Source organism: Phocoena phocoena, chromosome 10, assembly GCF_963924675.1.
Source record: "Phocoena phocoena chromosome 10, mPhoPho1.1, whole genome shotgun sequence".
NCBI lineage: Eukaryota > Metazoa > Chordata > Mammalia > Artiodactyla > Phocoenidae > Phocoena > Phocoena phocoena.
This window is the reverse complement of record NC_089228.1, coordinates 74,827,105-74,841,023: the sequence shown is the minus strand read 5'-3', so window position 1 is coordinate 74,841,023 and position 13,919 is coordinate 74,827,105. Positions and strand designations below refer to the sequence as shown.

Here is a 13,919-nt window from a genome sequence, read left to right as displayed (position 1 = left end):
AAAGACACCAGAGAGGCACAAACTACTGTGTGTAAGACAGGCTCAAGGACGTTTTGTACCACAAGGGGAATACAGCCAATATTCTGTCATAACTGGAAATGGAAAGTAACCTTTAAATATTGTATAAAAGCTTAAAAAAATTTTTTTTAATTAAAAAAAAAAAAAAAGACACCAGAAGTCCAGGGGCCCACATACACTTCGCACTTTCTCTCCCAACACACTGAAGTTGAGGGCAAGGTTCTTATTTAGCTATCCCTTTTTCACCTCCAAAGTACCAATCGTCATTACTGCCACCTTAACAGGGCTTTTGGGGTGGGGGGGGGCAGTTTTTACATGCTATTCTGGTGAGTCAGCAAACCATCCATTTTTATTGTGACGAACAGCTTCTGTACGCCTACATGGCAGTGCAATGGTCTAAGGGATAGATAAGTAACAAAAGACATTTCTTGCCGTGCAAAAGCTTATACATGCAGGTGGGGAAAGTAAGACTAACAGATATAAAACAAGTAACTTAAAAATGTTCAAAGTATGTACCTGTGTTTTTCAAAAAGCTCTAAAGATAGACATGAACCACAGGACACCAATATCAGTGTGAATTTTGTAAGATCTCCTTCTAGGGTGGTGTTCCTTCAGCTTAGGCTACTTGGACATTGAGCCATCCGCTTTCCATTCTATAGACCCCAAAACATAGAAGTACAGGAGGCAACATTCCCAGGAGATGCTCAAAAATTGATGCTACTTGGGGGAGAAGTGGTTCACACGTCTTAAGTGGTCTTTGCATCAGGCAAAAAATGGAGACAACCATTTATCTAAACCGTGGATATGAGGAAAGCAAGCTCTCTCCCTTGAGTTGGACCACAGCTTCTGAAGTTCAATAACGGATATGGGGAAAAGGAAGCAGGGCCATGCATTTCCTAAAATGATTTGTAAAGAGTCATGGGCTCTAAGAGTATCCAGGCTTTCAAATGACTGAGAAGCTAAATTTCATGTCTGCCTACTTGAACTCTGAACACTTGGGGTCATAATAAGAGAGGAATAAAGAGACAGATGGTTAGAAAAAAAGGCACCGTAGGAAAAGGAACTGACTCCAGGAGAACAGGGAGAAGTCTCTTAATGAAGAAGTTTGAGTGGGGAGAGCAGAGTGGGCAGAGAGCTTTAGAAAAGCCCAGGGAAAGGTACACGTGGAAACTCAGTGGTTGCTATTAACAAGCCCCCTTTGGTAAACACTCTGGTTAGACGCCTGTGGGTGTGAATGAAGGGCTGCTTTCCTAAGAACCGCTCGCAACAGGGCACACCTTGGACACGGTACTGAACTTCACGCAGACACGGGAGGAAACAAGTCAACAGGGGCCAAGCCTGAACCAGCACACGAGCGACTGCTTCCTGTCTGTGCTGCCAGTGGGCTGCTGTGTAACGTGGCAGGACAGGGGCCGGTGATTTCTGCCATGTGCGCCCCAGTGAGCACCTGCTGTATCTGGGGAGCCCAGTCCATTCAGAGAGCATCACATTCCCATCCCTTCCCCTCCACCCATTTCCCCCTCCTCAGCACTCAACTTGGGCTGTGCAAACCTCCAATATTTCATGAGAAAACTGGGGTACTTAAAATGAACTGCATAGACAGTTCTCCTAGTTGAAGATTATGCCTCTCCCTTGAAACCAGGGTCAAAGTCAATCATCTCAATGGAGAGAGGCAGCTTTACAATTTCCTACCCTAGACTATTTCTGTCATATTACTGTCATTCATAAGGCAAATATACTCACATTCTTACCTCCGTGAATTCCCATTTCCAAACATTTACACTAAATGCTAAATCTTAAATTCTATGTCTTCTCTAATAACCCTGCTCACTAGACTGGAGTTTTAGAATGAGCTTTCCCACTCACTCCCCGTTCTCCTGACCAAGAGGGAACACCATCGGAAAACAAACAGGCACTTCCAAGTGCAGGGGGAGCGCTGGATGGGGGCTTCTGGCACTAATTGTGCAGCTGTGCACCAATAGTTCACCTTCTCTGAGTATCGCTGTCGTCAGGTGTAGATGAGAATGCATGGGTTATCTCTAAGATGTTTTCCAGCAATGAAATTCTATGATTCTAACTACTCGGAGAATTGGGCTCCCAACCCTCAGTCCTTTCTGGAGTCGGTAGCTGCAACAGCAAGGACCAAAGCCGCGCTGAGCTGATCTGGGGCGGCTGGGAGAGGAAATGATGGGGGCTGACACTCGCGGTGTGTCCCATCACAGAGCGTTGTGGCCCACGTTGGCAGAGTAGGCACCGAGAGCGGGATTTTGACTCCCCTCCTGTCCCCAGCCAGGCGGTCTCCAGCTGACTAAAGTGGCCACCAGAATCGCTCGGCAGCCCAGCCGATTCCAGAGCTTAAGGCTGAAATCTGAGAAAAAAGCAGCAACCTGTTCGGATAGAACCGGATGCTACGCAGGGTGCACCGGGCATGATGAGTTATGTGTCAGTACAAACAATGGGAGGAGGGGGACCTAGTAAATCCTAGAGGACCATGGTGGGGAAGAGAATGAGAAATGACAGGTACAGCCTGAGACGTCACAGCCCCTAACAAAATGTCAAAAGAAAAACCAGAAGGAAGTTAAGACAAGGTAATGAGAAGTGCCTTTTTCCAGTACCACCAATTTGGGACTGGAAGGAACTCATCACTGTCTTACAGAAAATGAGGGAATTTTCTTATTTTCTTTTTAGTTAGGGCTTCTCGCTGACAGAGCAGAGTCTGCAGAGTTCTTCCTTGTATTAAGGAAAACATGTCTCCCTGGAACTCCACTCACTCCTCATTGTAGCTTTGCTGCCTGGGATTCCTCATCCACATGACAGTTATTATATTATTTGAAGATAATGCCTTTAAAGCTTACGACCTGATAGACAGTACTTTTACATTCTCTTACTCCATTTACCTAGAAAAACCTAATAGGAGAAACAAAAGGCTATACCATATGTCACACCTAACCTGGCCTCAGCCTCGGCACATCCGGGACCTCAGTGTAAAGGTAGCAGAGGGAAGGGAACTAGCTACAAACAGGTAGGACCAGAATTTGAGAAATAACTGGGATGTGGTGCTGGCCAGGGGAAGTGACCTTAGTTCAAATCACAGTATTGAAGTGGATGCAGGAAATTCAAGTTCAAATCAGGTTATTAACATCTAGTGGGTGAGATTATAGCAGTCGGGGTGTTACAGAAGGTCCCCAGACATGGTGAATCCTGTTGTCGGATGGATGATGGTATTGTCCATGGTTCCAAGAACTGGCTCCCACTCCTTCGTTCAAAAAATATCTAGAGTACTTCCTCTGGTACTCTGCTAGGTTCTAGAGATATTAATGGTGAGTAAAGAGTCTGCCTGCCCTCACAGAGTTTACAGTTTGGTGGGAGAGGCTGACATTAATCAACTAATCATATAACTGTGATAAGTGCTAAAAAGGAGATGTCCTTGGCATCATAAGAATGTACAGTGGGGGACTCCAGCCAAGGCTGGGGAAGGCTTCTCTAATGATGAGATGATTAGAGAAGGGCAAGCAGAAGTCCAGTGGATATGTAGGTGGGGTTAAGAGGGCTTTACGTAAAGCGAACAGCATATATCAAGTTCCTGGGACGGAGGCAGTAGAGCTTTTTTGAAGAGTTGAGAAAGCCAGTGTGGTTGGACGACTGACAAAAGGTTCAAGACAGTGTGAGAAGAGACTGGAAAACAGGTAAGGAGGACCCAGGCTATGCAGAACCTGCTGGGCCACGCAAGAGGTTTTGGTCTTTATCCAAAGTGCAACGGAAGGTCACGGGGGTGTTTTTAAGTACGGGGTGACATCATCAGATTCACATTTTTAAAATCTCCCTCTGACAGCATCATAATAGAAACAGGGCAGAAGTCCAGCCCAGGACACACACAGGGAAGGGTGTGTAGGGAAAACAGCAGCTGAAACAGATGCAAGGGTGGAGTCCAGGAGCTGCACTCAGGGAACCAGGAAGCAGCCTGAGGCACCCAGCTGCCTCTGCACATGGTCCCACCAGGGGGATGAGGTCCTGAGATATCTCAGCTGGACCAGATTGGCTCTGGGTGGGCAAGGTGAGCCTGCGATCAAGGGCTCTGGGCCTGCGGCTATGATCTGGGCAGGCTCCACCTCATACTTTCTAGTTCAGGGGTAAAGCCTGGGCATCTGTACATGGAACAAGCTCCCCAGGTGATGCTAATACACGCCAAAGTTTGAGAACAACAGGCGTCATTTTTACTGATGATTGTTAGAAAGGAAAATTACCCAACACTACTCTGAATTAATCTTCCCTATCAGGAAGGATGACCTGCAAACAGAACGAGCAGAACAAACATGCTTAAGAGGAATTTAAGGCCCAAGAGACGTGAGGAGATAAGAGAGAGCAACCCACTGCTTTACATGCATTCAGGTTCTTGCTCCAAGATGAATTACACCCCACAATATTGCAAGAATGTATGGAGACTGGCAGACAAAGGGCTTCTCTTTGACAGAGCAGGGTCTGCAGAGTTCTTCCTTGTATTAAGGAAAACGTGTCTCCCTGGAACTCCACTCACTCCTCATTGTAGCTTCGCTGCCTGGGATTCCTCGTCCACATGACAGTTATTACTTGAAGATAGTGACTTTAAAGTTTACTACATGATAGACAGTACTCTTATCTCTTTCCCCATTTACCTTTCCTGAGAATGGCATTGCCACGGGTAAAAGTCTAAATTGCAGCTAGTTTTTTGGAGCCATTGATTGCAGACCACTAAAAACACCTGAGTCCCTTTCAAAAGCCTGTGTATAATCAACACTTCACATTTGATGCCCAAAGTGACTATCAGAAAGCAGAATGGGTTCACTAAAAACTTGTTTCCTAGGATTACGAGAGCAATAGGTTAAAAGAAAGCTCCTCTGTCTGCTGTGCATCTTGACCTCAGCAAGAGACACACCTTACCTCTAAAGGGATGTACAGGTAGTTAAAAGGCCCACCAGAGAGTGGTTGTTGATACGGCTCACGGTCAGCTTCCAGAGAGGAACACAGTGGCATATCCAAGGGCACGATAATCCTAGTTACGTCCTGCATCTTCAGCAAAGTCTTTAAGAATGAAAAGCAACCTTCCTAAGCTTCAAGATGAGACAGAATTGGGAGAAACAGTCAACATGCTGGATGAGGAACCAGAGCTATAAAATAACCCTACAAGATGGAAGGAGGAGGTGAAAGTGACACCATGAAATCGACAAAGAACAAGAGTACAGCGTGGCATTTGGTCAACTCCAAGACGGGACAGGGCAAGTCTGCCCCAAGAGCAGAGTTTTTCATGGACTGCAAGCCACAGTGTGATGGGATGACAAAAGGTCAGCACAATCTTGAGATGGATTAACAGAGCACGAGTGGACCCCTACCCCACCGGTCAGTGCTGCAGGGTTGTGTTTTCTCGAGGTAGCGTCAGCCCAGAGCCCTGGAGAAGACAGAACAAGGCATGGGACCTCCATCTGTCACACGAGGAATGGTTAAGGAACGGCCAAGAGCTCCCACCTACCCTCAGCCTTTCCATGAGACACCTACTTCCCAGCTGAACTGAAGCTTGGATTTCCCCATGTCCTTCCTCCTGACCTTTCCGCTTAGCTGTTGCTCACTCTCCAAGGTCACAAGATGAGCCAACTCCTCTTCAGAAGTTCTTCTGTCTTTACCCTAACCTACCAACCTCCAGAACATTCTTTCTTCCACATTGGTAAGTGGCTCAACATCTTCCTCGTTTCCCTGACTTGCACTGAGTCCTACTGAGTCCTAGAGAAACTGTCATTCCCACTGACCATCCACCACTGCAGGGCCCACTTCTGTTCACAAGCTGCAACCACTTCAGGAGACAATCACTGCTGACTGGCTCTTCCCAGCATCTCTGTCCTTACCTGGGTCCTCAGTGATGCTCGAAGTCATTTTCCTTTCCCCCCACTCACCTTGCTGACAGCCCTAAAGGTGTACTGTTCTTCTAATCCTTTCCCCTACACCCTCCCCACCTAAAACCACCTTGTCAGACTTCACCTTCCCGGGACACTGATTTCTAATTTCAGCCCTGAGAGTTCCAGAATCTCCTGGTGCCTAAGTTTTCTCTCTCTCTCTTTTTTTTTTGCAGTACGTGGGCCTCTCACTGTTGTGGCCTCTCCCATTGTACAGCACAGGCTCCAGACGCACAGGCTCAGCGGCCATGGCTCACGGGCCCAGCCGCTCCGCGGCATGTGGGATCCTCCCGGACCAGGGCACGAACCCGCGTCCCCTGCATCGGCAGGCGGACCCTCAACCACTGCGCCACCAGGGAAGCCCGCCTAAGTTTTCTTATTCGCTAAACAGGGTTCACAATACTGACTCTTCTGTGAAATCTGTCCTCTTACTGACTCTTCTGTGAAATCTGTTACAACCAACTGTTTTTAAACAGTTAAAAAGCAAGTCCTTATCAAAATAAACAAAGCCCTGGAAAGAATCTGATGGTCTTAACTGGGAATAGTGCCATACAATTTTATTCCTGGAATACTTCTGCATATATTAAAATGAAAAAAATGGAATGAAAATACTTTTCAAACTGATAACATCTGTAATATAATGTTGCTGCTATTAATACCACATAGTACAATAAACTCCAGCTCTCTGTTTGAAGGCCTGGGTGCCCATCCACAATTCAACATCAAAATACACCATTAGAGCATCCATTATATCAAACCGCATGCCTGACTCGCCCCTCTCCTGGGGTAGCCCTGGAGGTTGAATATTTCATTCAAAGTTAGACTCCTATTCTGATCATTCTTTCCAGAATCCATAGCAAGAGGTAAAAAGGGGCAAGAAGGGTTCCTAGGCAACTAGTAAAGACATGCATACATGTGTGTACACATATACACACATACATATACGTAAAGCTCAAACTAAATATAAAACTACAAAGAGAAAGATGATGCTTTGGAAAAGAATGAGAGAACGAAACACAGACTTCCTCTGGGCAGAGTCCTTAAGTCAGGCTAGAAATGGAAGAGTCTTGGGGAAGGACAAGAAGAGGCATCATGAAGGACATTGATTCTCCTTATCATGATTCGATACTAACTGAGCATTTGTATTCCAGACAGGAGAACATTACGAAGACAAGATTTTGGAACTCAAGAAATTGATTTTTCTTGGAACATTACCCGTCTTGTGTTTTTCTAAAAGCGTAATAAAGTCAGAACATCTTCAGTTAATAGGGAATTCCAACCGACAGAAGTCCAGAGACCTTTAAGGACCTCATCTACGAATGATGCCAACAGTTGCAGTGACCACATAGCACACTGACAGCCAGCCCTTCACAGGGTCATACTGAGCTTTATCCTTCAAAGCAGCCCAGGCCGGACCTGAACTCCACTCTTCCTTAGTAGATGGCTGCTAGAGCTGAAGAGATGTGAAACTGTGTTCACACACAGGATTTGTGCTGTTTCTTCATAAGAACTGTAACCAGCAACCTCCTCTGAAGAGCTTTCCCGCTCACACGTGTGCGTGGCAGTAGCAAATTTTCCTGGCTATTCTGCCCAAAAGATCTCCAAGGAAGAAGACAGGACAAGACTCTGCAGTAACTTCAGAAATGAAAACACAGCACCACCCAACTGAAAGAACAGAACTTCCAACCACCTGCCTTGAGTGTGGTGATTTCAGTTCCTTAAGACACGAGATGCCTATAGGTGAGTAGGACCACAGTGATCGTAAAGCAGGGGACCTCATTTGACTCCCACTCCCCACATCTTACAATTCTTCTCACGCTGAAGGCACCCGCAGTCATCCTTCCTGCTCAGTAACAGCCACTGTGCCCCTCGTGGGTTCATCCTCTTCACACTCACAGCCACCGCCACCCACCCTCGCCCGCCTCACCTCCCAACTTGTTTTCACCCGAAAGAATTGCGGGGTCACTCGGCACTTGAATAGGACGGTAGTTTGGGACACGGCTGCTCAGCTGTGCTTTCCTATTTCTAAAAGGCTTTGCTAGTAAATGTCTCAGTGCAAGCACAGCGGCCTGAGGGCTAAAACAGCCAAACACATACACAGCTGAAGCCCAGCTGGCCAGGATCCTCTTAATGCTTAAAGGAGCATGTTTGCCAAGGGGACACGGCAGCAGACTGAAGTTGGGTGGAAACACCTTCGCTTCAGGCAAGGTAACTGCTGATAAGATCATCATGGTCCTATATGATGCCTGGCAAGTTGATCTTCAAGATATCCCTAAAAAGGTTACCTTGAATATAGGCTCATATATAACTGTCCTTTAATTAGCAAAAGCAATTGTATTGCATTTTAAAACTTAATTCAGCTACTCCTAATGCATCCCCGTTATAAACATTTCGTCTCTGAGGATCCTAAATAATATCTGATGGAGAAAGAAAAAGACATTGGTCCATTAGGACACGTGCCACTTAGACAGTCAGCAACATGGCCGACTCAATGGCCATGAGGCTGGTTGCCCACTAAGAGTCTGGAACTCACAGTCAACTATAGTAGCTCAAGAGGCCTTTAGCAGCTCATTCCTCGAAGAGTCCATTTCCTCCACCTATAAAATATGTACTTTACAGAATTGTTTTAAGGCTTTAACAAGAACTTTATGTAAAACTAGTTTGTAAATGGTAAAGAGCTGCACAAATCAAAGTCTGAAATGGGAGGAAACTGGGCCAAGCGGGACGTACGCTGCAGCCTCCTGAGGGTGCCTGGTGGTTGAGTGCACAGGACCCTCCAGCTACATAAATCTGGCCTTAATTCCTTATATTTATGACTCACTGGTGTGTAAGTGGGACCTTGAGCAAGTTTCTAGCCTCTGGGACCCTCGGTTTTTACAACAACGCTACCCATCTCATAGAACCGTTGTGAGAAATGCCTGCTACACGATCCACAGTCAATAAATGGCAGCTAAGAGTAATCCAATCAAATAGGTACCAGAAAAATATTCAGGGTAGGATAATAATGGGTCACACTTCCTGAAGAAGTCAAACACCGGTTCATTCATTCATCACCAAAACGAAAGTCACCAAGCAGTGGGCACCACAGAAGACAACAGGGACACAGAGGTCAGTAAAACATGGCCCTAGACTTTGAAAGTTCAAACTCTGACGGGGGAGACAGACGTGTACACAAATAATTGCCACCATGTGCAACGGTGGTGTGGGAGCCTTAGACTCAGCTTGGGTGGGCTGGAAGAAGCCTGACAGAGGTGCCAGCATTTGACCTGAGTTCTGAATGCGACCATCCTTCATTGCCTCTGGGGCTACTGCAGTCACTTCCTAAAGGATGACCCTGCTCCTACCACTGCCCCCTTATGATCCATGCTTCACACAGCAGCCAAAGGAGTTCTTAAAAGCATGTGAATTAGATAATGTCATTCTCTTGCTTCACATCCTTCAATAGCGCCCCACAGTGGTCTGGACAAAACCCACACTCCTTACCAGGACCTTGAAGACTCTCCTTAATCGAGCCCCTTCCCACTCCCCTTTTTCACTCCACTCTACCTGTCCTGACCTTTCTGTCCCCTGCACACACCGCATCACTGCTCCCTGAGAGTCTTTGCCTGAGTTTCCCCCCCCCGGCCAGAAATGCTGTTCCTCAGAGATCTTCAAAGCTCTTCAAACTTTCCAACCAAAATTAGCTTCTTCCCTCCCTACACTGCTCTCTCTCCCACTACTCTATTTCATTTCCCCAAAGCTTCTATTATTATCTGAAATCATCTTGCATGTATGCTTATTGACCCAATCGCTGACTCTATGTCACTAAAATGTGAGCCCCTGGTGAAGAGTAGCTATACTACCTTGTTCTCTTACATTAATGCCTGGCAAAAAATAAGCACTCAATAAAATCACAGAATGCCCACCCCCAAGGTTACATGAATTTCCCAGGGCCTGAGCCAGCTTTTTTTTCCTCTAGATGCGGCTCACCCATCCAGAGAGTACTGAGTTCAAAACAGTGCTTATCCTGAGCAACATCTCCTAACACAGTCTCCCTACTGCACTGCTACCACCATGCTCTGAATCAAAAGAAGTGGACATTTGTGACAAGCTAGGTGTTCCCTAGCACCCAGAGACAGGCAACCGACGTCTGAAAGATTTAAAAAAAAAAAAAAAAGAGGTGCAGAGGAAGCAACTTCCTCAGGAAGCCATGGGGAGGGCCTGGGCCCTCAGGCAGAACGTCACCATTAAAGACCTCAGCAGAGTGACAGGTCAGACCTGCACTGCAAAGAAGCCAGCCCACCATATGGCCAGGACCTTGAGCCCTAGGAACTGTAAGACACGCTAATGTGAAACACTAAAGGCTTAGGACTTCTTCACTTTACAATTCCTAATTTCATTTCACTCTTCTGGGAGTTCGACGTGCCTTCTATGCTGGCATGTGGGAGAACTCAGAGTGACTACACAACCATGATCACTGTCTACAGTTTGGGGGTAAGAGCTTGAGATATCAAGAGAGCCAAGCCGATCGATGAGAGATAACTGGGCCCTTTCTGTTACAAATACCTTTAGCCAAAGGATTACGTGAACTAAAATGCAGGTGTGGCATATTGCAAAGAAGTTACAAAATCCAGTCTCTTAAGGAGAATTGAAATTTAATCATGTGAAAGTGTAGACCCTAAACTGAAATGATACCAAATGGTTTAACCATGTGCGTGTTCTACTGAAATGTGATTTCTGCTATTACTGTTCGTTGGAAGGGAACAAAGGCACCCTGGGGTGGGAAATCAGAAAGAACGGTCAACACGAACCAGGCATGATAGTCCAACCCTCCTTGCAATGATTTCTTCTTATCTAAACTTTCATTCATTCAACATTTAATGAGACGCTAGCTACCACTGTGCTAGGCACAAAAGAAAATAAATGCCTGGAATAAATCCCTCAGAGAATTTCTAATCTAGAGGGGAGACACACAGAAGCCATAAAATAAGGCTATCTCAACTGAAGCTTAGAGGATGGAGAGGCAGCCTCTAGATGAAGGTTCCAAGACTTGCATAAAGAAGATAACAGTGACCTTGAAGGACGGGTGGATCTTGTCAACAGAAAGAGACCGCCATAGATAGAACAGTGTAAGTCGGGGGTACAGAGGGAAGACGTGTACATTATAGCCTTGGGAGAGAATGTGGCTGTGCAAGGGCTGGGAAAGATAACTCTTCACTTAGACTTTAACTCAAGGACAGAACTTTTCTGCTGTCCCCCATGTTCCCTAAGACCCAATTCTCTACATGTGGTTCACTCTAACTTAACACTTATTAAATAAATAAGAAAATTAATCCAGGGAGAAAAAAATGATCTGTTCAATTCACTTTGAAGTTGCTGCTGCTACGGATGTTTCTGGGCTGTCCTAATAATCCAGGTCATTGTAGAACTCCACACATCCTTGGTTATGGGTAGATACTTGTATTGTCTCACTGACGACAGGCGGGGGTTTAAAGAAAGGGCATGTGGCCGACAGTGGGTAGGGGCAGCATGAATGTGTGTGTAAGTCTGCAAATTTGGAAAGCTCAAGGAAGTTGTAGGGCCCAGTACCTTGTGGATGCTTTAAAAAATGAGGAGATTCATCTACGAATCAGTTCTACTGATGCCACCATCCCAAAATGCAGAGCTAATGCTCTTGTACTATAATTCCAGAAAGCGATATTTTCGTTTTTAAGAAGACATCCAGTGAATATTGAAATACTGTTTTTAAATGATCATGATGGAATTGCAGCATGATATGTTATAAGACCAAACATACTGCCTTAGGAGTCAAGAGACCGAATTCTGCTCTGTCACTAACGTGCTGTAAAACTGCAGACAAGGGGCCTCCCTGGTGGCGCAGTGGTTAAGAGTCCTCCTGGGGCTTCCCTGGTGGCACAGTGGTTGGGAGTCCACCTGCCGATGCAGGGGACGCGGGTTCGTGCCCCGGTCCGGGAAGATCACACATGACGTGGAGCGGCTGGGCCCGTGAGCCATGGCCGCTGAGCCTGCGCATCCGGAGCCTGTGCTCCACAACGGGAGAGGCCACAACAGTGAGAGGCCCGCGTACCGCAAAAAAAGCCCCACAAAACTGCAGACAAGGAGCTTAACCTCCGTGAGCCTCCTGACGGGGAGGAGGCTGATGCCTCGAGGTGAGCATGGTCAGTGGATGTGGCCAGGCTTTTGCTCGGCTCACATGCTCATCCGGCAGCAACGTACCCCGGGCCTCTTTGGAGCCTCCCTCTCTGCACTCATATGTGGGGTCAGGGGTGCTGCTAAAATGTAGATCCTCTTCACAACGTTTACCTAGCTTTCGGTTAATGATATCTAAGGTAGCTTTGGATTCTAAAATGTCCTCTGGGTCCCATTTTCTGGTGTCATCTTTAGGTTTGAGGACAAAGCCTTGAGAAAAGCATCTTCTTAAATGAATCTAGCAGCACACACGTTCCGAAGGCCATTTTAAAGGCTTTAGCCATCAGCAAAATATAATCAGTAAACAGTTAAGGATTAAAATATAGAAATCACACATTTAAAGAACCCAGGGGTTGCCAAATCATAGAACATATATTTTTCTTATATATATCTTATTAGCCATCATAAGACCCTTACAAATCATATATAAACACTTCTATATATGTATACACATACTTCTACACACACACACACACACACACACACACACACACACACAGAGAATCTAAGGATTACTATAAAGACAAAAGTACAGCTATTATGAACCTTAATCAATGATCTAAAATCCATCACTTTAACAAACTACTGTATATAAAATAAATAAGCCATAAGGATGTATTGTATAGCATGGCGAATACAGCCAATATTTTATAATAACTATAAACAGAGTATAATCAATAAAAATTTTGAATCACTATGTTGTACATCTGAAACTAATATAATATTGTAAAACTATATGTCAATAAAAAAATAAAAAATTAAAAAATTCAGTCCATTACTTTAAATGTAGTAGCACGCCGCATAGCGACAAGCTTCAAATTCACAAGTCGGTGTGAATTTCACCCTGGCATTTTCATCAAGGACCCATGTCTAGTGAACACACTAACCTGACTCCTACATTTCAATAACTGGAGATTTATTTAAACCTAACACATGGCTATTCTTCACAGAGTTCTATGTTTCTTCTCTCATGCAGATATCTGGTTCTCTTCAGTGTTTAGATATTTTATTTTTATAGTTCCATATTATTTTAAAAATACATACTCAGGCATATCCATATATTCAGACTAATACACATAGACCCACAGAAACCTAAGTAAATATCCAAAAAGACATATTCCTAATAAGGGCAGGACAGAAGGAGAGGTAGGTAATTTCGTTTATAAACAATTATGCTTATAAACCGTTAAAGACACTCAAAACCTAAGGCTACAGACAAAAACCTAACCATTAGACAAGATCCAAGTTGAGAGTTTATTGTACATTTTGAGTTATTTTCCTTCCCATCTAGTCGCTCTGCCAACAATAGTAACTAGATGACATGTTGAGTTCCTTGCTGCTCTCAGTACTGTGATCTGCAAATGAAAGACCTATGATGATTAGCACACTCTCTTGTCACCATGGCATAAAAGCAAGCAGACTAGTCCTACAGGAAGATCTGCTTTCGCCCAAGTGAGGCAGGAAAAAACAAAGGGTTGGGAGTCTTAATGCACCAAATGTGAATGATTGGTCTGTAATGCGATGCTGATATTAATTTTTAAGAAGAAAGGTAAAGCAAGAAGCACACTGGAATGCATAAAGAGAAATGTCACATGGAGAACGGGAGCTCAATGTGAATCAGAGGGGACTTCTGTCTGCCCGATGGGCCGCTCCTTGGTCTTGCCTTATAACCAGCAATTAAGGCTACCTGTTAGCCCAGGGCAATTTTCCAGCCAACTTAATGAAACAGTTATACATGTAAGAAACATTAGCCCAGATCTGAGATGGTAATGCTAATTTTCTAATAGTGAG

The 13,919-nt window shown here is 45.1% G+C and overlaps 1 protein-coding gene across 5 annotated transcripts in view; it reads right to left on the bottom strand.

Moving 5' to 3' along the window:
• The window catches only part of RUNX2 (RUNX family transcription factor 2), a 209,049-nt gene that overhangs the window by 38,022 nt on the left and 157,108 nt on the right, over positions 1-13,919 (bottom strand). The window lies entirely within an intron of this gene.